Source organism: Thamnophis sirtalis, unplaced genomic scaffold (assembly GCF_051295495.1).
Source record: "Thamnophis sirtalis isolate CommonGarterSnake01/CBP01778 unplaced genomic scaffold, rThaSir2_p1.2 scaffold_6, whole genome shotgun sequence".
NCBI lineage: Eukaryota > Metazoa > Chordata > Lepidosauria > Squamata > Natricidae > Thamnophis > Thamnophis sirtalis.
The window spans coordinates 22,442,687-22,467,819 of NW_028261386.1; the positions used below are offsets into that span (position 1 = coordinate 22,442,687).

The following is a 25,133-nucleotide window of genomic DNA, read 5'->3' on the forward strand; positions in this document are numbered from 1 at the left end:
ACTTTTTTGAGGGCCTCTCCCCACTTGCAGGCAATCATTAACAAGCCACAGCCTTGACTCAGTCAAGCTGGGCCCCCGGTTCTTCAGCCCATAGAGTCTCAGCTCAGCAATAGAAGATACACCCTCCTCTCTCAATTTCCCCCAGTCCAGACACCTTCCCCCTCCCTCTGTAATCCCAACCACACTTCCCTTTCCCTGCACAGAAGCAGCACCTGTTGCTACAGGGGATGTTACAAATCCAGAGCAAGCATTCTGGCTGCGGCCTCCTTGGGGTGAGAACTCTCGCAACCTCTTTTGAGAAATGAAGCTAGCGCCAAAATGGTGGGGAAGAAAGGGAAGAGGATAAAATGGGGTGGAACTGCACTCCAACCGAACTTTCATCTTGTGCGCCAGGTGCAAGCAATGGAGCTTTCAGCAAGTCACTCTCCCCAGATCCTCGGCAAACAAGTACAAATTAAGTTAGCTTATCACAGCACACATAAGAGGCCCTCAGTTTATGTCTTGTGGTAATTTTGCTTTTTGCCAAGCAAATTAGGTAATAGTCTAGCACCAAAGAGGCAACAATCTTGGCACAAGCCCCCAAGATCCCATCACACATAGGCACTGGGCACCCTCTGCTGAAAGTAGTCCACTTTTATTGGAATCTGCCTGAGTTTAGATGCCTCCTGCCCCCTAAGAAAGTTCATTTGATTTGACTGCCTCTGTGTAAATGGAGTTTCTGTCCTAAAACCTTTGCCGTATCGAAGACTCATCCTCCCAGGCAACATGAACCTACAACCCTTCCTCCAGCACTTCTGCAGCGAATTATACCAACACCCAGTAATACAGAGATTAATATATTCATACACAGTGCTGGATGAAAATGAAACATGTCGTGTATTCCAACCTGCACTCATTGTTACTTAATACACTTAGATGCTATAAATCATCAAGGAAATTCCTCCTGTCTGAAATGCCATTGTGTGCAAACAGAACTGTAAGACTCAACATTTAATCAAAGGAAATGTTGAAGCCGCCCAGGTGGTCCTTGACCTCTGCAATATTTACCTTTGCCTTCCCAGACTGCTCTTTAGCACATTTTCACAATGTGTCTACTTGACAGTACTATTTATAGGATCTATGAACATGGGCATCTGTGGTCCATGCTTAGCAGCCAGTTGCCTCCCAGCCAAAGCTGATGATGAGCAGGGGGGAAAGGAGGACACCTTATTACAAGAAAGAGAACAACACTAGCCAGTTTTCCCAGCCAAAGGATTTGTCTCTTCCCTCTAGGAGTCTATTTCAGTGGCATCTGAAACATGCTCTCTCTAAAACACACACACAAATATGCCCACCTATGTGCACACGCACTTGGTGTTTTCCAGGGTCCGTTGCATATTTTGCCTCTTCCTCCACGTGCCTATTCCATGCAAAAGATCAGCATGGTTCCCTCCCAACAATTACTTGTTATTATCAATTTTTAAATTATTTTTTTATCAAAATATAAGATACAAAGTAAACTAAAAAGTAATGGAAAACTAGGGGAAGGAAAAAGGGAAAATGTGGGGGGGGGGAAGTGGGGAGGAAAAAAAAGACGTTAACTTCAAACTCTCTTTGGCACAGTAGACGTTAATAACATTACAACCTCATTTTTTTAATTTTTATGCCTTAGAAGATACTAGCCACTTCTATAAGAACAAAGCTATCTAATCAACAAAAACAAAGTCAAAATGTCACACACACACCTATGAAATTCTACAATTTCTCTAAATAAAAGTCTATATGCCCTCCATCCACCGAGCCATAGAAGGACCAAGGCAACCAAAGCTGCATTACTGCTGCAGTAGGAAACACAGCAGCAGTTAAGTCCTTCTATGCTACAGGAAAGGTCCAAAGAGAATAATCATTCACTCATCTACTGTTTTGAAAGTGCAACCCCTTTTTACAAAGCAGGCATAAATGAAGAAGCAGCCCCTATCTGTTCTGGAGGACTTACTGTAGCATTCCCCCTCCCTCATCCCAATTGCCATCATAGTGAAAGTGTACAGATCCCACCCCCCACTGGAAAAAGCAGCAGAGCTGCATACTGATCTCTACCCAACAAGAGGTGCTAAAAATAATCAGGCGCAAAGCAATCCCGTAAAGAAAGGGAAGGCTGGACCGAAGAGGTCAGGGTCCACCCAAAAACTCTTCCCAGAAAACCCTTCTGTGGGCCTCTGCTGCCAACCACCCATTAGCAAGGAAGGAGAAGCTTGCTTCCCCCTCTTATACCTGCCCTTCAAGTAGCATTGGAGCTGATAGCAAGCCTCAAAATCTTACCACGCTTCTTTCCCTTCTCTGCTCCTTGCTCTTCTGCAGTGCGGTATTCTTCCAAAACCTAACAACAGTTCTGTCATAAGCCCCCTCTTGCCTAGCCATGGTCTTCTTCCCACTCCTGCTCACTCACCAGAACCCACTCACCAGAGCCCGCATAAGAGGAGGGGCTGATGCCCAGACAGCTCAGCTTAGTGAGCTGGAGTAGGGAAGGGCTCCTTCACCGCACGACTTGCTCCCACACAGAAGACACCTTGCCAATCACTTCAAAGCAGGCTCTAAGGACATGGAAGGGGCATGCAGGAGGAGCATGCCCAGCTGTTCTAGCTGCAGAGGCTGCACAAGGCTAGTTATTTTTATCAGCCACATGGAAAGCAGAAAGTGCTTGACAGGCCCTTGCACCTGCTAGCTCCCCCCCCCCCCCAACTGCTCTCCAGTAGCCAACTAATGCAGAGAGGCTCAAAAGCAAGGCAACTGATCATTCAGGTTCCACTGGGAGAGCCTACCAAGAACTTTGCCCGTTGAATGCAGAACAAGTGACGTTTTTAGTACTTAAACAGAGTTTGTTTAATACACTGAAATGCCTTCTCATAGGTAAGCCAGCATACTCAATGGGGTACTGTGGTGAGACAGTGCAAAAGAATGCAGCTTTGGGATACATCCAGTGCCTGAGTGCCTGTGATTGCAGATTGAAACCATGTACCTGCTCCTTCCATTCAATGAATTAATAATGGCGTTTTCACATTCTACTATTGTTTGCGACTGAATAGCACCACGGAAGTCAGAAAGTGAGGAAAATGTTCAAGCACAGGCACGTTTTCTTCTTCTATGATGATCATGCTACTATGCACTGATGTTTCAATGGGAATGTTTCTATGCAAGGCTACTTGCTTTTATAATGTAAAGAGGCCAGTTTTATTTCAGCTGGTTAAAAATCCGTTTGGCAGATGCAATCTATTTTATAAACTGAATTAGGCTTCCCACTGGAAAGTATGCATTAAATTGAAGCCATTCTTATTCTACTTCTAATAAGTGAAATATTTATTACAGCTGTTTGGTGAGAGTTAACAGGGTTATTGTTACTGTTATTGTGCATCTACAGGTATGGGCATGCTTTCAAGCACAGCACAATGTCAAAATGAGCATCTGTACTTGGTAGATTGCTTAGTCTAAAACAGCAAGGCAAAATGGATGCCAGGGTAGGCAACCCCCCCCCCCCTGGATCCAGCACCCTTACTAGAAACATGAAAAACTAGGATTTTGAGGGCACTGTAGGAGAGAGATAATGGTGGCAAAAAACCCACATCTGATAGCAGCTTTTTCGGCTAACAAAAGCTATTAAAATGCACTAAATCATCAGATGCAGAGGTGCTGCTCACAAACATTTATGCCTCTCTAAGTTGAAAAAAGTGCTACCAGACTCCTTCTCGGTTCTTGGGGTAATGCTTGAAAACAAAACAGACACAAGATCCCCTTCTTAATTCACCCAATGGCTGTGCAAAGAAGCAAAAAATAGTGGCACCAGCAATCCATTGCAAGAAACAAATTAAAAACCTTGTCTGATGCAACTTTGGCATTGAAGCAAACATGATTTCAATCCTGCTGAGCTGACAAGTACGACAGGTTCAAACAGGGGCCAACCCTTATCACTTCCCTTCAGCGCTGAAAATTTGGAAGCAACTAAAGACCTAAAGATTCCTTTTAGCTATGGTGTCATACTTCGTCTTTAACTCCATTCTGTTTAAAGCCATCACACCAAGTGCGTAACACGTTTTATGGCAGTGTAGACTATATTGTTAATTGTATAAAGGGTGGAGAAGTACTCCTTCTTTTGACCCGTCATAAATCTATTGCCACTTCATCAAGACTTGAAAAAGAAGCACTCAACCCAAGGGACCTCTCCCAAATTATCTAGTGCAGCCACATATCTTCAACCAGTCTTGATTTTACGGTCTTCAGATGTGTATCCGGTAACAAATAGCTTTTCAAGCCACAAATGGACCCAGAATATGCACAGCTGTGCTAATCCATCTCCACAAGCAGAAAGCTGCAAAAGGGTACTCTGGCAATACTGAGCACCAGGAACACCAAATTGGCCTTTTTTTTAAAAAAAATCAATTTCTGATGGGATTACATATGCAAATGTTCAGGTTGTGGTTGGCATTTAATTCCCTCAAACTTTTCTATTGGCCATGGTTTAACAAACAGGGCAGATTTAAAAATATTTGCGGGACAAAAATGTTATTGTTCAACGTTCATTGATACAACTTGTAAGCTCCCTATGAAAGCATTTTGTTTAAACATTTTGAAATCTTGGAACTTGTTCCATATGCTGTTCTTACTTTTCTTTTTATCATTTGAGCTAGTCTTAAAACATTACCATTTTGATCTAGAAAGAGTGCAGAGAAGAGCAAGAAAGATGATTAGGGGACTGGAGATTAAAACATATGAAGAATGGTTGCAGGAACTGGGTATGTCGAGTTTAATGAAAAGAAGGACTAGGGGAGACATGATAGCAGTGTTCCAATGTCTCAGGGGCTGCCACAAAGAAGAGGGAGTCAAACTATTCTCCAAGGCACCTGAGGGTAGAACAAGAAGCAATGGGTGGAAGCTAGTCAAGGAGAGAAGCAACTTAGAACTGAGGAGAAATTTCCTGACAGTTAGAACAATTAATCAGTGGAACAACTTGCCTCCAGAAGTTGTGAATACCCCAACACTGGAAGTCTGTTCCACAGAAGATGTTGGATAGCCACTTGTCTGGAACGGTATAGGGTTTCCTGCCTAGGCAGGGGGTTGGACTAGAAGACCTCCAAGGTCCCTTCCAACTCTCCTATGTATTATTGTATTGTATTGATCTGTTTCTTGATCTCCCTTTCAAGGAAACAGTCAGGATATGAAAAATTTATCCTAATAGATGGGGAGATATGCAGACAAATATGGAAGAAATGAAATTACAGTTTAAAAACTAAGACATGCCAGAAGCCCAGGGCTGCATCTTCTATAGCCACCCACTCTTGTAGCCTTGTTTCTTTCACCATCTCTCCCACCTTTCAAATAAGCAAGGGAATTTAAATCACATGAAATGGTACATATGCTACAACCACCACATTTTACTGCAGGATCCGTGTCAAAACACACACTATCCAGTATATGCCAAATCCGAATCACGTGTGCTCCACAGGTCATTTTCCTTGTTAGGCTTTTGAAAGTCACAAATGGGGTAGATTTATCCAGGCCTAGCTCAATGGTTCTGCCCACACTGGCAAAGAACCATTTCCACACAGGCCATTTGGGGAAAAGAGCCTTTTGTTTTGTTTTTCGAATTTAGAAACCGCCCATCTCCCTCACAGTGGGATGACTCCACAGGTTGCAGAAGTACATTGGGCTGTAAAGGATGTTTATGCACTCCTTAATTAGCCCCAACAGGATTTGAGCATGCTGGATCCCCTGGGAACCTGAGCTGAATGTTATTTTTTTAAAAGGGGGGAGAATGAGAGTAGCAGCAGCATGAAGCCAGATCCTTGAGCGGAGAGGTATGAGGTACCAAAAGGATTGACATGTTAGGCACCCATGTATTTTCTCGGGCAGCTTTTTAACTTACCTTGTAAAAAAACAGCAAAGGCAGTGAGAATGTTTAAAAAAAAATATGCTGCAAACAGAAGCTGCAGCTTGATTCACCAAATTGCCTCTGGACCACACAAGGGGGCAGAAATGTGTTAAATCTCCTCAATAAAGTAACACCAAAGAAAGAGAGAGGGGTAAGGAGGAAAATCAGACTGCTGAAGCCTACCACCCCTAGAAAGAGTCTGAACCATAAGGAAAAGCCATATAATTCCCTTCTTGTTCAGGGTTTCAAAGGGAGCGGAAAGGGTTTTTTTCCCCCAATCCTCCAGAAACTGTCACTTATCACACACTATATATAAAAAAAACTTCTATCCTTGAAGATGACAGGATGCAAAAAATGTGAACCAGAGAGGACTATGCAAGCAGCAGCAAAACTTTACAAAAAATCAGGGAAGTAAAAAGGTCTCGTGAATGAAGGCAAATATGTGTGTCCCAGGATAATGTTGCAGGATGGCCTAGAATGATTAGAGAGAAGTATCCTGAGGATGGGCTGCAGCACGAGTCCAAAATCTCGGAAGACTAAACCTGTGGTCCCGGTGACTGACCCAGATGGGATCCTGCTAAAAAGGTTTCATTTCCCTTCTCCATTCAATTCCACCTCCTGCCAATTTCTCCTGTTGGAGGGTACAGCTACATCATGGCACGTGGTCCTTTTTATATGCAAAGGAAACGAGTGGGCATCAACTTTGCATTTCTGCAATTGAAGTGATCAATTAGATATAAGATGCTCTTGAAAAGGACTTCACTTTGAGAACCCAGAATCAACTGCCAATTGTTTTCAAATTCAGAAGTCAATTTATTTTCAGATGTAAAACTCTGTAGGATAAGTATGTCTCTCTGAGGAAGCCAGGAACCATGGCTTCTTCAGCTCCACTCAAAAGCAAAACAGCACGAGGACAAAACCATGGGGAGCAAGGGCCCTGTGGACCATTGCAAGAAACAAGCGTAGCTGCTTTATGGAAGGCAGGATGTAGACTTCACATGGCAAAATAACCAATTTGTGGAACTTCTTTGCATAGAACGTGAAGGTTGCTAGTAGTAAGCAAGTGCTAGACAAAAGTAAAAGAGTAGGAGCAGAACCAACTGACTTCACATAATTCATCCATAAGATGTACTCCATGTACACTTTTTAGCTATATAGTTGAACAATTAGGAAGCCCATCCCAGTTCATCCTCTTTTCATCCCAGCATAGACTGAGGATCACAAAATCATCCGGAGAAAGAGCAGCGATAATTCTGAGGATTGAGAACAAGCGTAGATTGACTTGTCCTGCAAGAGAGTGACTCACAACTCAACAAAAGAAAGCCCACTCAAATGTCTGGCTTGACAGTAAAGAGTAGGAAAACTGTCTGCTGATAGACAAAAGGCAGCCATTCATCCTGACGCAGAGAACAGGTAAAACAAAGCGGAAGTGACTCTTCTACAGCATATCATGTGCTGTGAAAAGCCACTGACTGTATTTTAAAAGATGACCCATTATTGCAGCTCAGTCTTTCTTTCCCCTCCTGCTTTCATGAGTCAGCGATGAATATCTCCCACTGAGAAGCAGAATATACAGAGCTCCCGTACCACAGGGCTGAAGAGCAGCAATTCAGAGGAAGCACAGGAGTAACATACCCTCGTCTACAGGCAGTGATGAAGAAAATTCTGTCAGTGGAGCCTCCCCCCCCTCCGCTCAATTCTCCCATGGGCAGTCTTGTCAAGCTAAGGGGCATCGTTACCTTCAACTTGCTGAGTAGGAGACCTGCCCAAGGCAAGACCAATATGAAAGGGAGGTAGTGTCACACAAGCCTCTGGGATGAGAGAGACACAACCATCTTGTTATTGCTCCTGATGTGTACGTGTAATAAATTTACAGCTACAACCAATCAAAAATGTTGACTCCATCCTGTGAAACAAATTTGATTAACTGTAATTATCTGCGATCCACTACTCAGACAAACATCCCAAAGGCTGTATATCCCCTTTGGGTACAAAAAAACCCTACCTTTGCAATGTGGTTCCCTCTCACCAAATAAGACAGCGCCCCTCCAAATTAGTAGAATACCCCACCTCCAATAAAAAGGCAGGCACAGTGTTCTGGAGATGTAGCAATGTATTGGGTGGGTGGCAGAAAAAAGAGCCCGGCAGAGACAAGTTGAGCATATTGCAGCAAGCTACTTTTTCTCAAAATAATAAAACGTGTATTGTGATAACACACAAGATCTGTCCTGTTACATGTTCATTCTCAATATTGCAAAACAAGTACAAAAGGAATGGGGCTTGTGTTGTTGTGTCGTAACACACATTTCATTTTTTGCCTCCATGACTTGGCAGCAAGTCAAGTTACTCCTCCAGCATGAAACACACCACATTTTCAGGAAATCTGGGAAAGGTGAAGACAAGACACATACACGTGCATACTTTTTCATACCCAATTTGCCCCTAGAAGCATCTGCTCCCAAGTACTGAAGAATAACAATGGCAATTGTAACTATAAAATTTATGTGGAAAACTTAAGGCACAGGATTTTTGTTTATCGTTATATATTTTTAATGGGTTTTTAAAATTCATTGGCGTTGTAAGTCACTCAGAATTGCTTAAGATGAGCAGTCAAATACATACATACATACATACATACATACATACATACATACATACATACATACCTTTCCAAACCTTGTAGGAAAATGCTTGAGAATGTATAAGTCTCTCTTTGTCCCCCTTCATTTATTTTCATCGTATTTGTGTTTCATGTAGGAAAAAGGAGTTTTCCTACTGCAGCTTCCAAAAAGGAACATCCGGCACTCCAAATAACAATGTGGGTCATGGCATTTCTGAAGCAAAGTTTTCTAACGGTATAGTCAAAGATTCCAATGTATACACCGAGCAAATTTTATATAAACTCATTTGATTAATGACATTTGCACATCTTCTATTTACAGTTGTTCCTGCATTGTTCATGCAAAAGTGTATGCATGCATGTATTAGAGTATCCAGCCAGACCAAAAACCTGAGGTTTGAATTGATTAATTCCAAAATCAAATCAGGTACTTCATCAAACATAGATTTAAAGTATAGACAGCATAATTTTGTTCTGTGCCCACTTGCGTGATGTAATGTTCCAGTCTCCATTTTAAATAATGTGCTGGATAAACATTTATTAGTTTGTTATTCTCATAAGAAAGTACTAACTATTACGGTCAAGAAATTATATTAGAATTGCAGGATAAACAATTTAAACGGAAATTAAATGACTAAGAAACTAGTTAGTAAGTCATACCCAGATGTTAAATTATCTTGTTAAGATCTTGCCCTAAAATTGGTGCAAATCAAGTTTCAGTTGGAGTACTGTATGTTCATTTCCCTTCCAGCAATGTGATCATAATATTAATCTTAATCATCAGACTGAATTTGTTGCAAGCAGATGTTTACATCAGATTTTTAGATTTTGTTAAAGATGATGCCAAACTGTACTCTGTCCTCAGCACAATTTTTTTTTATTTGGAAGTAAAGAAAAAATAAAACCTATCCGAAAGAATAAACGGCCTCTCCATGACATCATGAAATGTGGAAATGTAAAGGTCTCACTAGGACTGACATCCTAACTACAAACATCCTTTGATCCCTGTGTCAATTTCCTTGCTCTGTACTACTCCAACTCCAGTTCCAATAGACGAGAACATCCGTAGTTCAGGGTTGAGTTATGCACTTCTTGGTGCTCTCTGAACTTGTTCGTTTGTTTGCAAACATATCATTACCCATCTAGGGATCATCATCTCTTTTGCAACTTCAGCCCAGAATGCCTCCAGTCCTTTTCTCAAGGCCGACTGCTCTGAATGGGAAGAAGTCAGAGACAGAGCAGGACAAACAACTTCCTTGTCACAAGTGGAAAGGTCAGATCTGTGCAGTGGTCATAGCCTGTCTACCCACTTCCTACTTGGGGCTGAGAAACACTCTGTAAAGATTTGTGAAAATATTGTAACCTCCACCAACACACACACACACACACACACACACACACACACTTTTCAGATGAGATCTATTTTGAGTGAACTTCACAGTAAAAATAACCAAGCAGGCAATGTCTGTAAGGGCTAAAGGCACAGATTGTTCACGACACTGGAGAATTCTGCATGTTCTCCCATGAAAAGACTGACATCCCTGGGGGCTTCAATCATTGCAAGCCACTGGAGGAAGAGAGAATAGTAGCTTTCGCCCTCCAAGTTTGCAAGGCAGAACTGAAACGTAGCAGTTTGCCAAGTTTCTAAATGCAAACATTCCTTTTGTATATCTCTACCCCCCTTGCCCCTCCCCTTTCTCGTGACAATCAAATTCGGTTCCCTCTGAAACACGAAGAAATTTAGAGATTATCTAACTAAGAGGCAGCCTCACCCCAGAATCTAATCCTGCTTTCCTTGAAGGGGTGGAGATAAAAAGCCCCTCTCCCAACTCTTCACCAGAGTTATTCTAGACAACCCACATCGTTTATCCCCTCAAATGTTTTTAGACATCTAATTGGAAAAAAAAGAAGACTCCTGCAAGGATGTTTCCAGCTGACCCAGCATGTGAGGGGTTATTGAGTACATTCCCCCTCGCTAAAAGCCCCAGCTCACAAAAGGTCATCCCCTCTCCCCTTATTGTCCGGACCTTTCAAAAGCACTGGGCCTGAAGAATTGGCTCTGAGGTTTCTAGCGATAAACTACCATCATTCCAAACTAGAAAGGAAGGAAGCTCAAGATAGGTAGGCAGAGATGACAGACCTTTCCCAGTCACATCAGGCGTGGCAAAACAGCCAGCAGGGAGCAAATTTGGGGGGTTTCCACCAGGAACAGGAATAGGTCTATGTACAGGCTGTTGGTATTAAGAAAGTCACAAATAGCATACATAAAGCAACAAATGTTATTTTACTCTGTGCATGGAGCAAACATGTGCTTTAGAAGTTGGCCAACATAATACGGACAAAGCAAAATCCAGATAATTTAGACCAGCGGTTCCCAATGTGGGGTCCATGCCCCACAAGGGGGCAATTTGATTTTTAATGGGGGCAATCTGAACCTAGTTTAAACCAAGTTAATGGCCTTTTAGGCTTCCTCTGCATGAGTAGAGTTCACTTTTTGAGTAAAGTAAGAATTATATGTCACAGGGGGGCATCAGGATTTTAGAGATACTTAGGTGGGGCATGGCCAAAAAAAGGTTGGGAACTGCTGATTTAGACTGATCCATCCACAATTGCCTTCCATTCTGGAACAGCTGTACCAAAACAACATGCTCTGGATCCATGCACTAGCCAAATAGTCATGCTCTAGCTCTATGCACAGAAGAAGCATTATAATCTGTGTACAGACCAATCTATACTGCCTGATTCATGCATGGATCCATACTTAACACCCATTATGCTATTTTGTTTCAGAGTAAGCATTATATAGACTGCAGAAAGAGAATAAAGTAAACCCAAAGAAATAAAAGCATGAGATAAGAAAAAAGGAAATATAGCTAAACCTACTTGACACCAATATCATTCACCGTATATTTTCATACATTTTAGTCCTTGAAAGCCATTGTTGTTTCCACCACATCTATACATCACTTCCTATACTCTTTGTGGTTCTTTAAATTTGGAACTTCTTTCTTTCTCAGAATCTCACCAACTTCATCTAAACTACAGTTTTTTTTCAATCTTCCACTTTATTGTCACTCTTTCCTCCTATGTTTTACAACACAATCCTGATTCATTCTCTTTAATGGTCAAACCCTCCCAGTGTATATATTTTTTGTATTCAATCCACATTCATTCAGCATCCACACATTCGTGACTGTACCTCTTCTTGCTTCACCATACAACCTTTTTAATGTTTATGTTTTTCCTGACATTCAGTTTTAACTTCCAAATAACCAACTAGGCAGGAGCACATTCTAATATATAATCATTTCCATTTCTTTTGACAAATTTCATTCCTAACCACATATTACCTTATTTCTCTAAATTTGCACATGTGAACAATATATAAAAATCCATCTACTTTTTCCTCATCCTTCTATAACTTGCAATCATTCACTTCTTTTTCCTTGTCAAACACAGCTACCTTGATCTTTGATATATTAATTTTATATCCATTATTCTCATTGCATTCTACAATCTATTCGATATTCTCTGTGAATCTGGTTTACCGGTTGTCAGTCAACAGAGTGACACTATTTGCATAGAAATGTACATCTTTTCACATTAAAAAAACAACACATCCCTAGAGTAACAACAACTATTTCTTACACAATTATCCATAAATGGATAATTCAGTTGGAGGTGCTTTTTTAACCTTCTTTGCTCTTCCATTTCCAAAGCAATTTTTAAACTTTTCATCAAATAATTGTTTTGCTTCTTTTAATGTTGACTGTCACTTGCTCTCTTGGTAATTATCTTTCTCTCATCTCATTTTCGCAATAGAATCTTACATTCATTTTTTCCTCATCCACAGTCTCTTTTACTTCATCTTTGCACCCAGCATGTTTTTTTCACATTTTCCATTAATGTAACTCCACATTTAGGTGGCTTGCTGTAATATACCAGTAGCTCTTTTAATTCTGTTATAAGCAGCTTCCCCATCTACCTTCCATTCATTTTAACTGAAAAATTAATCTGTCTTCTACTAATTTGTATATAGGACTCATACTTTTTTCCTAAAGTCCCACTTTTACTGTGTTTCTTTTCCTCCATGCCAATTTTCCCCCAATATCTGCTGCTGAACACTATGAAAATGTCCTCTATTTAAAACTCATCATTCTTGTATCCTTCAGTAATTCTCTCAATCATTCATCATACACAATCTAATACATCATGCTTTTAGATTTATGTTCATTCCTTTGCCATGTGTGTACATGAATAGATTTATGCACACACCGTAAGCATATATTCACCAGTCACCATTCTCAGGTTGATGAATAGTCAAATCATTTTTCTGTACTGTCTCGTCTCATTCCCACCCACCCATTCATATCACCTAACAGAATAATATTTTCTTCTGAACTGCTTTCATTCAGAAACTCATCTCTAACTCTTCCATTATCACCACTCACTGGAGTGTAACAGTATAACAAATCTATGAATTCCTGCTTTCAAATAAACAACTTAATCACACCAATTCACATTTTATGACTTATGTTAACCCAGTCATAATTCAACCCAGTTTACTTCTCTGCATGAATCATCCACTCCAGTCCGCAGATGATCACCTTCATTCAGATTTTATTATTTATTTATGTATTATATTCTTTCCCATTCTCTTAGTTTCAATGACATATAATTTGTTTTTCTTTTGCTTCATTCATTCTTTCATAGGGTTTAACATTTACTGCTCTTACATTCCAACTTGCAATTTTCCATATGGCATGATCATCACTTGAGGGATCCTGTTGACCAAAGCCATGATACAAATTAGGCCAATTAGCTTTGGTCAATTGAGGTCTTCACATAATGCTGTTTAACTAAGTTACACCGGTCTTAGTCTTACCTGTGCCACATACAACATCCTCTGTTAATGGTAAAGAGTGTGCCGGTTAGTTCTGATACATTTTGACCAGTGTGAGTAACCAGAGCCCAGTATTACTCCAAATATGCTCATGGTTTTCCATACAAAATGAGATATCTAATCTAAAGACAACCTTGCAAGACAACATTCTGTTGCCCACATCCCGCCAACTTGGGAGTATTGCAATGTAGGGCCATATCTGCAGAACAGTTTGTATATCATCTTAAAAACAATGACAAAAATGGACACTTGAGCATCAAATGTGTTCAACTGATGGGAATGCTAGAAAATGAGCATGCCACAGTAGCTTCACCCTGAGCCTTCAAACTGCTCCTGGTGGGGCAGATTCCCCAAGACCTGCTCTTCTCTATGGGGAGATAATGTGGAGTTTGCCAGATCATCACAGCATAAGAAATATGAGGGGGGCAACAGGGTCTCCCCTCTGGAGTGAACCACAACTTGAGCTGAAAGGGAGACAGTTGCACCACCAGAGATCACGCAAAGAGATCTCAGAAGAAGCAACTGTTCAGGGTCTCCTCCCCACAGCTGGGGCTTCAGCCACATTTTTCCCAGAGTACAAACTCTGAACGACCCTCCCGCTGGATGATGATGAAGAAGCACTTTCCCCTGCACCAGATCCTATAGTACGCATTCCCTTCCTTTACCCTTCTTTTACTCTTCTCTATACCTGGCCCTGGTTCAATGGGTCAGCTAGTGCAGGGCAGGCGAAGGAATTGAAGCCCCCCCCCCCCTCACTCAGCCCTGGAAGGGAGGAGGAGACATCCGCTGAGGGAGGAGGAGCCAGGAGCCTGGCATCGTGCCAGTGTGAAGCTGCGAAGCACGCAAGGAAAGGAGGGGGGGGTACTGGCAGTGGCAGACATGGAAAACCGGCGGGAGGGGCCGCTGCGCTGGGAGGGGGGAGGAAGCACACCCAGGAGGCCCCTGCCCACCTCACGTATCTGTTTTGCTAGGGGAAAAAATGAGCCCGGCAGAGACACCCCCCCCCCTCGGCTTGCCCTTCACCGGCAACACTGCAAAGCTTTCAAGGACACAGCTGCGCCCCCCCCGCCCCCACCCCCCGCCCAGAATAGTGACAGCCAGCGCCTGCACCCCCCGCCTCCGAAACTGCACCAAGCAACGCAGTCTCCCGCAACCGGACAGGCCGCTCAAGGGGGGGGGGGCTCTGGGAGAGGGGGGGGTTGAATGCAAAGTGCCTGGAAAACAAGCGCCTCTGGTCTCTGTGAATCATTGCCCCCCCCTATTTCAAAAACGGGAGGGGGAGGGCAGAGACTTAAGCCAGCGAAGGGTAGCAGAAGAGGCTGCATCGTCGCACCAGCCTCCGCCCTCCCCCCCCCACCTCCGTGCCCGGTCCCAGATCTACAGGTGTGCGCGCGGAGAAGCAGGGCGATGCCCCCAATGCCCAGCCGTGCCCCGCAGAGCCTCCGGAGGATCCCTCCCGCCAGCCCCGCAGAATCTCTCCTTGCCTGTTCCGCTTCCCTTTTAAAAAATGATCTTTTTTAAAATATATCCCGATCGCGCAATGCCTCCCTTGGCGCAGGGATTAACGTGGGGGATGACACGGGGGCCCCCTCCGGTCATGCCAGGCTGCCATTTTTGCCGCTTCGCCCTCCTCCGTTCGCCAGAGAGCGCAAAAGCATTCCGCTTTGCAGGAGAATTTCCTTACAGGGGAGGTGGGGGGAATGGAAAACCCCGACAGCTTCCCCCACCCCGATCTTTGCGCGTGTCTCTTTTGTGCTTGCAAACACACACACACACACACAGATACATCTTTGCAAAATAAATAAATAATGTAACGCCGTAGAGCAGGCTCGGGCGAGACACGTCTGCAAGAAAAGAAAAAATAATAATAAAAGCTCCCCCCCACCCCATGCGCACGTATATTTATCGACAGACACACACACACACACTTGAATGAATGCATGCATGCATACATGTGTATGTACACACACACACACAAAAACATTGCAAAGCCTGCCTGCACAAACGCGCTTGGGGGCAGCGCAGTCGCACTCTCCCCCCCCCCCGCGCCAAACCGTTTTCCTCTCCCCCCCTCCTCAAGGTACGTGAAGTTCAAGTTCGCCGAAATCCAGCGGGGGTGGGGGGCATTTAAGGCTGGGCCAATCCTTGCGGGGGAGGGGTCACCCCCTGTCATCTCTCCCCCCCCCTTGCTTTTCCTGATCTGGTGCCAAGAGTGAGAGTCTCCCTCAAACTTGAAGGGGGCGCGGGGGGGGGGAAGAGGAGAGGTGCTGAAGCCGTGCCAGCAGGAACTCCCCCCCCCCCCAATTCAGAAAGGCGAAATGTCTGTGCATGAAAGGAAATGCAACAAGCGCCCGGTAGGGGAGGATTGCAGCTGCAATTTTGGCATGCCTGGAAAAAAAAACACAAGCGGGAGAAGGGGGGGGGGAAGAGAGAAACATCCGCCAGCCTCCCTGCACCAGCCTCTCATGTCAAAGCCGATTACCCTCCCCGGGGCGGAAATACGGGAGGGCATGATGACCCTCCGTGCAAAGTGTCATCGGCACCCCCGGCCTGCTCGGGGTTTTACCTTGAACCCCGGTGTTCCTCCTGCAGCTGCTGCTTCCTTCCCGGGAGGGGGGGATCCTCCTCCTCCTCCTCCTCCTCTTTCCGCGCTCCTTGCCTTGCCCAGCCTGTGGAGGAGGCCTCGCCCGCCGTCTCCACTGCAGCAAGAATCGGATCCGACCGGCTCGGATCGGACGCACTCGGCCCGCAGGGCCACTGGAGAACGAGAGAGGGAGCTCGGGAGTACCCGCTGCGAGACAGGCAGACAGGCCAGCCAAAGCCGGCCGGCCCGGTCCTAGCGCTAGCAAGGCTCTCTCTGGTGTTACCCTGCTGCCAAAGAACGCGCCGAGGCCCTGAGCAAAAGCTCTGCTTCCTACGAGGCGGGAGCCTCTGTCATTGCTCCGAGAGTCGCCACCAGTTGCTGCCCAGATCTTAAGGGCTGCTGGCCTGTGTTCGGATAAAGGAGTTCTTACTGACTGATGGGCAAAGGAGGACTGTCATCCCAGCACAGGTGCCAAAAGAATTGCTCATAAATAAAACCCTTTGAGAGAGAGAGAGAGAGAGAGGCTTCCTTTCATCCAGATCTATTGCCACACGGCTTAAGTCTGTTGTAAAGCTGCCAAACGCACACTTCGAAATTAGGGGAAATATCACCTTTTGGTTACTAATTGATTACCATTTGTTTTCGAGAAACAGCCCAGTGGATACCAGTCCTTTCAGAGTTCGTTGGAAAAGCCAACTGAGATCTTGCTCTTCATTTTGTTTGCTTTGCATTGCATTGCATCAAATATGACCTTTTTTTTGCTGCCAGAGACCTCCTGTGGAGTTCCTCAAGTTACAATTTGTGTGGCATAATGCTTAAATAATTTTAACGGATTTAACAGATTGAGTTGGAAGGGACCTTGTAGGTCATCTAGTTCAACCCCCACCCCGCCCAAGCAAGAAACCCTACACCAGTGGTGGTGAACCTTTTGGGGCTCGTGTGCCAAAAGCATGGGGAGCATAGGGGGGGTCGTGCACATGCGTGCCACATCCATAATGCTATGTGCATGACCCCAGCGCGCATGCATGCACGACCAGCACTCCCCCCCCCCATTTTTGATGTGCTTTGTTCGCCCTGCCCAGGCTCCAGAGGCTTTATAGGAGCCTGGGGAGGGTGAAAACAGCCTCCCCCCCCCCCAGAGCATTCAGGAGCTTCCCTGAAGCTTCCGGAGTGTGAAAAACCAGCCCTATGGGCAAACTGGAAGTTCGGGAACGGACTTCCGGTTTGCTCATAGGGCTGGTTTTAGCCCTCCAGAGCCTTCAGGAGGCTTCCCTAATGGCTCCGGAGGGCAACAAATGACTCTATGAGCAACCTGGAAGTGACTTCCGGTTTGCTCATAGGGTCGTTTTTTTGCCCTCCGGAGTCATCAGGGAAGCCTCCTGAAGGCTCCTGAACGCTCCAGAGGGCTAAAACCGGCCCTATGAGCAAACTGGAAGTACATTCCTGAGCTTCCGGTTTGCCTGTAAGGCCAGTAAGCCTCCAGAGGGCAAAAAATGGTCTCAAAAGAAGGGGCGCTGACCAGCTGACAGAGCAACGCGTTATGTGCCCGGAGAAATGATTCCGCATGCCACCTGTAGTAGCAATAGCAATAGCAGTAGACTTATATACCGCTTCATAGGCCTTTCAGGCCTCTCTAAGCAGTTTACAGAGAGTCAGCATATTGCCCCCAACAATCTGGGTCCTCATTTTACCCACCTCGGAAGGATGGAAGGCTGAGTCAACCCTGAGCCGGTGAGATTTGAACCGCTGACCTGCTGATCTAGCAGTAGCCTGCAGTGCTGCATTTAACCACTGCGCCACCTTGGCTCGTATGCCATAGGTTCACCATCAGGGCCCTACACCATTTCTGATAGATAGCAGTCCAGTCTTTTCTTGAAAGCTTCCAGTGATGAAGTTTCCACAACTTCTGAAGGAAAGCTGTTCCTTTGGTTGATTGAGCCAAGGTGGCACAGTGGTTAAATGCAGCACTGCAGGCTACTGCTAGATCAGCAGGTCAGCGGTTCAAATCTCACCGGCTCAGGGTTGACTCAGCCTTCCATCCTTCCGAGGTGGGTAAAATGAGGACCCAGATTGTTGGGGGCAATATGCTGACTCTCTGTAAACCGCTTAGAGAGGCCTGAAAGGCCTATGAAGCGGTATATAAGTCTACTGCTATTGCTCTCACTGTCAGAAAATTTCTCCTTATTTCTAGGTTGAATCTCTCCCTTGATCAGTTTCCATCCATTATTCCTTGTCTGGTCTGGGGGGTGGTGTGGTTGGAAAATAACTTAACCTCCTCTTCTCTGTGGCAGCCCCTCAAATATTGGAACACTGCTATCATATCTCTGCTGGTCCTTCTCTTCACTAGACTAACCATGCCCAGTTCCTATAACCGTTCTTCATATGTTTTAGCCTCCAGTTCCTAAATCTTGGTTGCTCTCCTCTGCACTCTTTCCAGAGTCTCAACGTCTTTTTTATAATATGGTGACCAAAACTAGATGCAATACTTTAGGTGTGATCTTACTAAGGCTTTATAGAGTTGTATTAGTATCTCACTTGATCTTGATTGAATCCCTCTGTTAATGCAATAAAGGATTGGGCAGATTTAGGGTCAATTGCACCCTCACTGGGTAACCTTTGCCCAGGCATTCTCAGTCCAATCTACCTCACAGAACTGTTGTGGAAAAAAGCAATGTATTCACTATTTTTGCTGCTAGGGAAAAAAAAGCAGGATATTACACAAATAATTGAGAGTGCCTCTTCCACACTCCTGCACAGCATGAACACAATTTGTTGCCACAAACCAGGGATTTAGACCTGAAGAGGAGGTATTTTACAATGCTTCCCATTTGGGCAATCCAGTATTGTGGTTAGTTGGTTTGCAGTCTCTACAATGCAACCCTAGCTATCATGAGTTTGAGGTATACTCTCTGGGTTGATAAGTTCTTGAATCCAGTCAATGGTATTTATTGGATGTTATTTGCAGCAAATCATCATAGCTTGGCATGACATGTAAACATAGCATCTGGATGTCTCCTCTTTCATTATGCTCACCCTAAATGTGAGGTGATCACATCATTTAAGCATTCACAATTCCAAGGGATTTAGAAGGTGGAAGAGGTGAAGAGAACTTTCCATGGATGGCCTTACTAAGAGGCAATTTCCTATTCTTGCTCATCACAAAAGTGTCATCCCCTTCAGTTACTTGTGATAAAATCTCTGCACAAAAGCTAATGAATTGAACTCACTTAGATTGTTAGACCTGAGAGTCTGTGCTTCATTCATTTATTGATATTTTTAATTATATCAGTTTATATGACTATCCATCTTATATATGCAACTGGACAGCTAACAAGAATTCCAATACAATATAAACTTGTCAGACGTGAAGAATCAGATCCACACATGAAGAGTTTAAACTAGCATTTTGTTTTTTCTATTTTCTATTTCACTGGACTTTTCTCTAACTGGCAGTTTGTTTCTGGTAAAGACTATATAAGGCTCAATATCATTCAAAGAGAGGAGGTTGAACCATGCCCACTTGTGCCTACATAATGATTCCAGATTAATCCCCTGCTTGACCTCTCCTTCTGACTGGGACAATCTCCCTTCAGCATAAATACTTGTATATTTAAAAACAAATACTTTCCAACCAACTAACACAAAATAGCTCCTAAATGTACCAAGACTGTGGGCTCAATTACTCTCTTGCCCCCACTCCCCAACTGGGAAAACAGCCAAGTTTTTAAAGTTTTCCAGAAGGTGAGCTGAGTTGGGACCAACCAAACCATGAGCAATGTGGTGTCGCAGAAAGCAGGCGCAGCTATGGAAAAGGTACACTTCATGAGTCCCATTAGATCAGTGGTCCCCAACCTTTCGGGCTTGGCGGTCCTGCAAGCGGGGGGGAGATGGGATAGTTCCCTGTGAGTGGCAGGCAAGCGTGCACAAGCGGCTGATGCCTGCCACTCCTGTGAAGGGAGCTTTGTGCACCAGCGCAAGCAGCAGCTGCTCATGCAAAGGAAGCTTTGCACGCCAGTGCAAGTGACCACCGCTTGCACAAGGGGAGCTTTGCACACATGCCCATGCTCACCCACTGCTCGTGTGGCTTGGTTCCAAACAGGCCATGGTCCAGTAGTTGGCCATGGTCCAGGGGTTGGGGACCTTCCCTAAAGGATGGGGCCCTCTTGGTTAACATAAACAGAAACCATAGGAATAGGTTCCTCAAATACCCCGGCCCCTTCTCTCCTACCTCAAAATGCAGGTTTTTCTGTCAACATATTGCCAAACTACTGCAGCACAGCCTGTGAGTTTGGTTTGGAAACTGCAGTTGGTCCAAACTGCAGCAGCCCAGCTGGTAACCAGCATAAATAAATTGAGCAGTATATCAAGCATAGCAGTACTCACCGGTCTCGCTGCTGTTTAACAGCAAATTTCCTGGTCCAGTTCTCAGAGTTTGGGTGGTATGTATAGCACTCCTATCTCCCCCTACAACTATAGTTGAATGTGAGAAACAGAGAGAAAATAACAGGCCCAAAATTACTCAGTGAGTTTCCGAAGCTGAAGAAAGATTTAAATATGGGATCACCTGATCAGCCTATGATTTTTAACCAACTAAAGTACATCATCCTGGTTTTCTAGAAATGTTTCTCCAAGAACACAAAAAAAAACACAACTATTCTGTGGATCCTTAGAGGAGAGGGTATTGCAGAAGTACGTTTCCAAGTACAGGGCGGGGCATAACCTTTTCCTAGGGGGTCACAGCAACACTTGTAATAACAACACAAATAATTCATACACCATTCGAAAGCCCATCAAAAACTGAGTTTATTGACACGATTTAATAGTCAGTATGACCACCATTAGCCCTTCGAACAGCATTCAAACGAGGTGCCTCTCGAAAGGCAATGCATTTTATTCTGTCAATGATCCTTTGTTCTTCCGAATCGAATTTTCCAGCCATTCTTAAAGCAAATTTAACATTTAATAGCTCATTCAATTCAGTTTTTTATGGGCTTTAAAATGAGGTGTCGCGGAAGTTGTAAACTGCTGTCGATCTTGCTGTGACCCCCTAGGAAAAGGTTATGCCCCGCCCTAGAATTGCAAAATAATGACTGTTTGAAGATTTGTTGTGTTCTTATCCACCTCGTTTGAATGCTGTTCGAAGGGCTAATGGTGGTCATACTGACTATTAAATCGTGTCAATAAACTCAGTTTTTGATGGGCTTTCGAATGGTGTATGAATTATTTGTGTTGTTATTACAAGTGTTGCTGTGACCCCCTAGGAAAAGGTTATGCCCCACCCTGTAGGTATAGGTAGACTTCATTTAGTGGACCACAATTAGTACCAGCAGCTTGGTTGCTAAGCAAAGTGGCCGCTAATGAAACCACTTAATATTTATGATCTTATTTCAGCTTTCCTTTGGTTTATGATCCTGCAAAGGTTCTAATTGAAAGGATTGGTCCCAGAGTTACTTTTTCATCATTGTCATAACTGTGAACAGTCGATATATGAGGCAGTTGCTAAACAGGAATTACCTGTGTGTAGGTTCAAGAGCATCCCCACCAACAAATGTGGGGGTGGGGGGAGTGAGGTGAGGTTACAGTGCAGTGGGTGCCTCTGTTGTTCTCCATGACATTCAGCTTCTCTGATCTTGTGAAGTCCCCCAGAAGGGTTCGGAGCAGCGGTGGGTTTCACATTTTGTAACCACCGGTTCGCCGTGCGCCCGCCCTCTCACTTCATGGGTGCACGTACCCCTTCTTCACATATGCCTGGTCTTCCACACATGCACTTTGCTCACACATGCGCCTTCCACGCATGCACCCGGCTTCAAAAATGTGCCTAAATAGGATGGCATAGAGTCTGTGGGGACAGGTGCACCCGAGATTTCCATTACCAGTTCACGTGAACCAGTCCGAACCGGCTGAATACCACCTCTGGTTCGGAATCTATGAGTTTATCCCCAAACCCCTATTCAGTGGATGTTGGCAGGAGGGATCACTTTTCAGGAAGGAATCGTTTCCACCTCCTTCATTCCTGGCTTAGATATAGAGAGAATGGCCTTCAGGGATAGAGGAAGGACTGCTGCCAAGATCCAGGGCAAGAATTAACATAAGTAAAAGTCTCAGACAGACCCCTCCCTGCTGCAGATGAAGAGAAAGGGAGGAGGCACATTCAGACTTGCAAGATTTTGTTACTGCAACTAAACAATAAAAGTAGCATTGGCCTACATAACTTTGGTTTCTTACTCTGGTCTACCTTGAAGGGTTGAGAGTAGAGGCTCTCAGAGCCCCTTCCAAAATTCCAGCTGAATTTGTATCTTTTCTAAAGTGACCACATCCCCATTAGGTTCATGGGAAGTGCTCTTGTACGCTAATTCACACATCGTTAATATTGAAATGGATTTGGGGAGATTTCTTTGCTTACCAGTTTCTTTGCATTGCCTACTTCCTTTCTGGGCTGCAGCTCTCAGCAAGCTGTCTGAAGACTCACATATAATCTCAAAAAGGTTGTGAGAAGCACTGGGCAAGCTGGTTGGGCTTGTGAGTAGTTTCCCTTGGTTGAATTAGGTAGGCGCCTCCCCCCCCCCCCACAACACATGGGAAATCTTTAAAAGTTAGACCATGACAATTATTCTTCCAGCAGTAGTGTTTGTCAAATGGGTCATGCTGAGAAAAATAGGACTGTAGGGTTTTCCAGAAGGGCTGTTGAATGTGGCAGGGGGCCAGAGATGGGATCATGAGGCCCATCCCTCAACGTCTCTAGCCTTTTCCTCAGTAATGATTTATAACACCTTCTACCTAATGCCATGCCAATGCTACAATAATGAAGACAGGCCTAATTTTGTCACCAGGGCTGGGTGACATTATTGGTCTCTTTTAAGAAGCTTATGAGGAAATGGCCTCTCTTGGATTTTCAAATTTTGCCCACTTACATCAAAAGAAAACATGGCCGCTGGAACTGGTGTGTTGTTAGCCCTGGCCAGCCAAAGAAAGAGATTGCCAGAATAGCCTCTGAAAAACCATGATATCAGTGCAGACAATGATTGATTTGAGTCAAGCATCATAACTGAAAACAAGCAGTGGTGAGCTCCAGGCCTCAGAGCTTCCTTCCGTCTCACATTATGGGAAGCGATGAGGGATTCATGCCTGGAATTGGCAGAGAGAGTCAGAAACACAGCAGAAAGGAAAAGAGTTCCCAGTTGTTTCTCCTGATCCTCATTGCCCTGACAGCAACAGTAGAAATGGCCGCCCTTGCCTTTCTATAGGCGCAGCAAATTTGCTGGCCTTGTTTTTTTAATATTTAATAGAGCCAACAATGGGAGCAAAAGTTTTCATTCACCTCCCATCTCCAGGACTGGAGGAAAGCACATTGCTGGGGCCATGGGGAAGAATATAAAGGAAGAGCTTTCCCTTGCTCAGTCCAGAAATCCATATGAAAATAACCCTGGGAGATAGCTGACAGCTTCTCCTTGATCACATCCAATTCAAAGTGGAGCCCACCCACCCCCTGCCTAATTTGTTTATTTGTTTATATGATTTATAGGGCTTTCTAACTTATGCTATTCTGGGTGAGTAACAATAATTAAATCCACAGTGATCAAATTCCCCAAATCAGATATCAAAAGGTTTAGGTTTAGGTTTAGGTTTATTGGGATTTATATGCCGCCCTTTTCCCTGAGGGGACTCAGGGCGGCTTACAACCACAGGGGAGGGGAAGTGCAAGGTCAAAACAAACACATTGTGAACAAAAGAAAAATAATAAAACACAACTTTCATTCAGCAATCAAACACTCGGGCGGGTAATTGGAAGCCTATCCCCAGGCCTGCTGGGAGAGCCAGATCTTGAGGGCTGCGCGGAAGGTCTGGATCGTGGTGAGGGTGCGGATCTCCATGGGGAGCTCGTTCCATAGGGTCGGGGCAGCAACAGAAAAGGCTCTCCTCCGTGTGGTCGCCAGTCGACATTGACTGGCAGATGGAATACGGAGGAGGCCAAGTCTGTGCGATCTAATTGGTCGATTCAGGGAGGTAATCGGCAGAAGGCGGTCTCTCAAGTACCCAGATCCACTACCATGGAGTGCTTTAAAGATGGTCATCATTATCCTGAAGCGCACCCGGAGACCAACAGGCAGCCAGTGCAGCTCGCGGAGGACAGGTGTAACGTGGGCGAACCGAGGTGCGCCCACTATCACTCGCGCGGCTGCATTTTGGACTAGCTGTAGTCGCCGGATGCACTTCAGGGGCAACCCCATGAAACCCACAACATTCACGTTAATTCAATGCAGCTAAAGTCATGGAAAAAATTATATCCTTCAACTATACCATAATACAGCTATACAACTGGTTTAACCTTAAACCCAGCACAATGCCTAAAGAAATAACCATGTTCTAGAGCTTTTTAGTCTCCAACAGGATCTGGGAAGAGGGAATCCTGATAACAAACTTCTCTTCTTTTGGGAAGGTTGTTAATCCAGTTAGAATAGCCAGTAGTATGAGCTCAGCCGGTGAGATGAGAAAGAAAAAATGACATATCTAAATTAAGGTTGACTTCTCAAAGTTGGTTTTCTCCAACACATTTCTCAGATGATTTATTCCTGCCTGCTCTGTTGCTAGTGTCAAAATTTCTTCTGCCTACATAATTCTTCCGATGACTCGCCACCAAAGTTTGCAAATATCTGTTTGTGGGCTGCTTGTTCCTTGCTGCTTTGCTTTGAGATCCCCACATGCTCAATTCAATGACTAATAATGACCCCACTTAGATAACACTTATCATTTGCTAACTAAATAACCCAATTATTTTCTGACACACACCTCCTCCGCCGCCCCCCACTCCATCCTGTTGAGTCATTGACTTCTGGAAGCACCCACCAGCAGCAACAACTACTGTATCTCTTGTTGCTGTAGTTGTCTTCCTTTAGGGCTTCCAAGGGAAGTGAAGGCCAGAAGAGTTGGCAGCAAATAGGTGCCTTTTTGGTAGGGTCTGGGATTTGAGGTGGTTTGGTTGATGACAGCTTTTACCATAAAGATACATGAAGGGTTGTTCTGATAAAGGCAGGCTAAGGAATGGGGTTGGCCTTTTTTTTTTTTTACAGTTGGTGACTTGATTCGCTTGCTTAATGTTACAGATCAGCATTGCTAATATTCTACAGAT

General features: G+C 44.4%; 1 protein-coding gene across 5 annotated transcripts in view; it reads right to left on the minus strand.

Moving 5' to 3' along the window:
• Nucleotides 1-16,174, minus strand: part of DNMT3A (DNA methyltransferase 3 alpha) — a 119,530-nt gene extending 103,356 nt beyond the window's left edge. For 2 of the 5 annotated variants that reach the window (XM_087717392.1, XM_087717390.1), the window contains exon 1: nt 15,989-16,173. The gene's annotated coding sequence lies outside the window, so the exon portion shown is untranslated. Of the gene's footprint in view, nt 1-15,988 lie in introns of all 5 variants that reach the window. The other 3 variants (XM_087717394.1, XM_087717393.1, XM_087717391.1) reach the window with 2 other exon arrangements.
• Between the last annotated feature and the right edge of the window lie 8,959 nt (nt 16,175-25,133).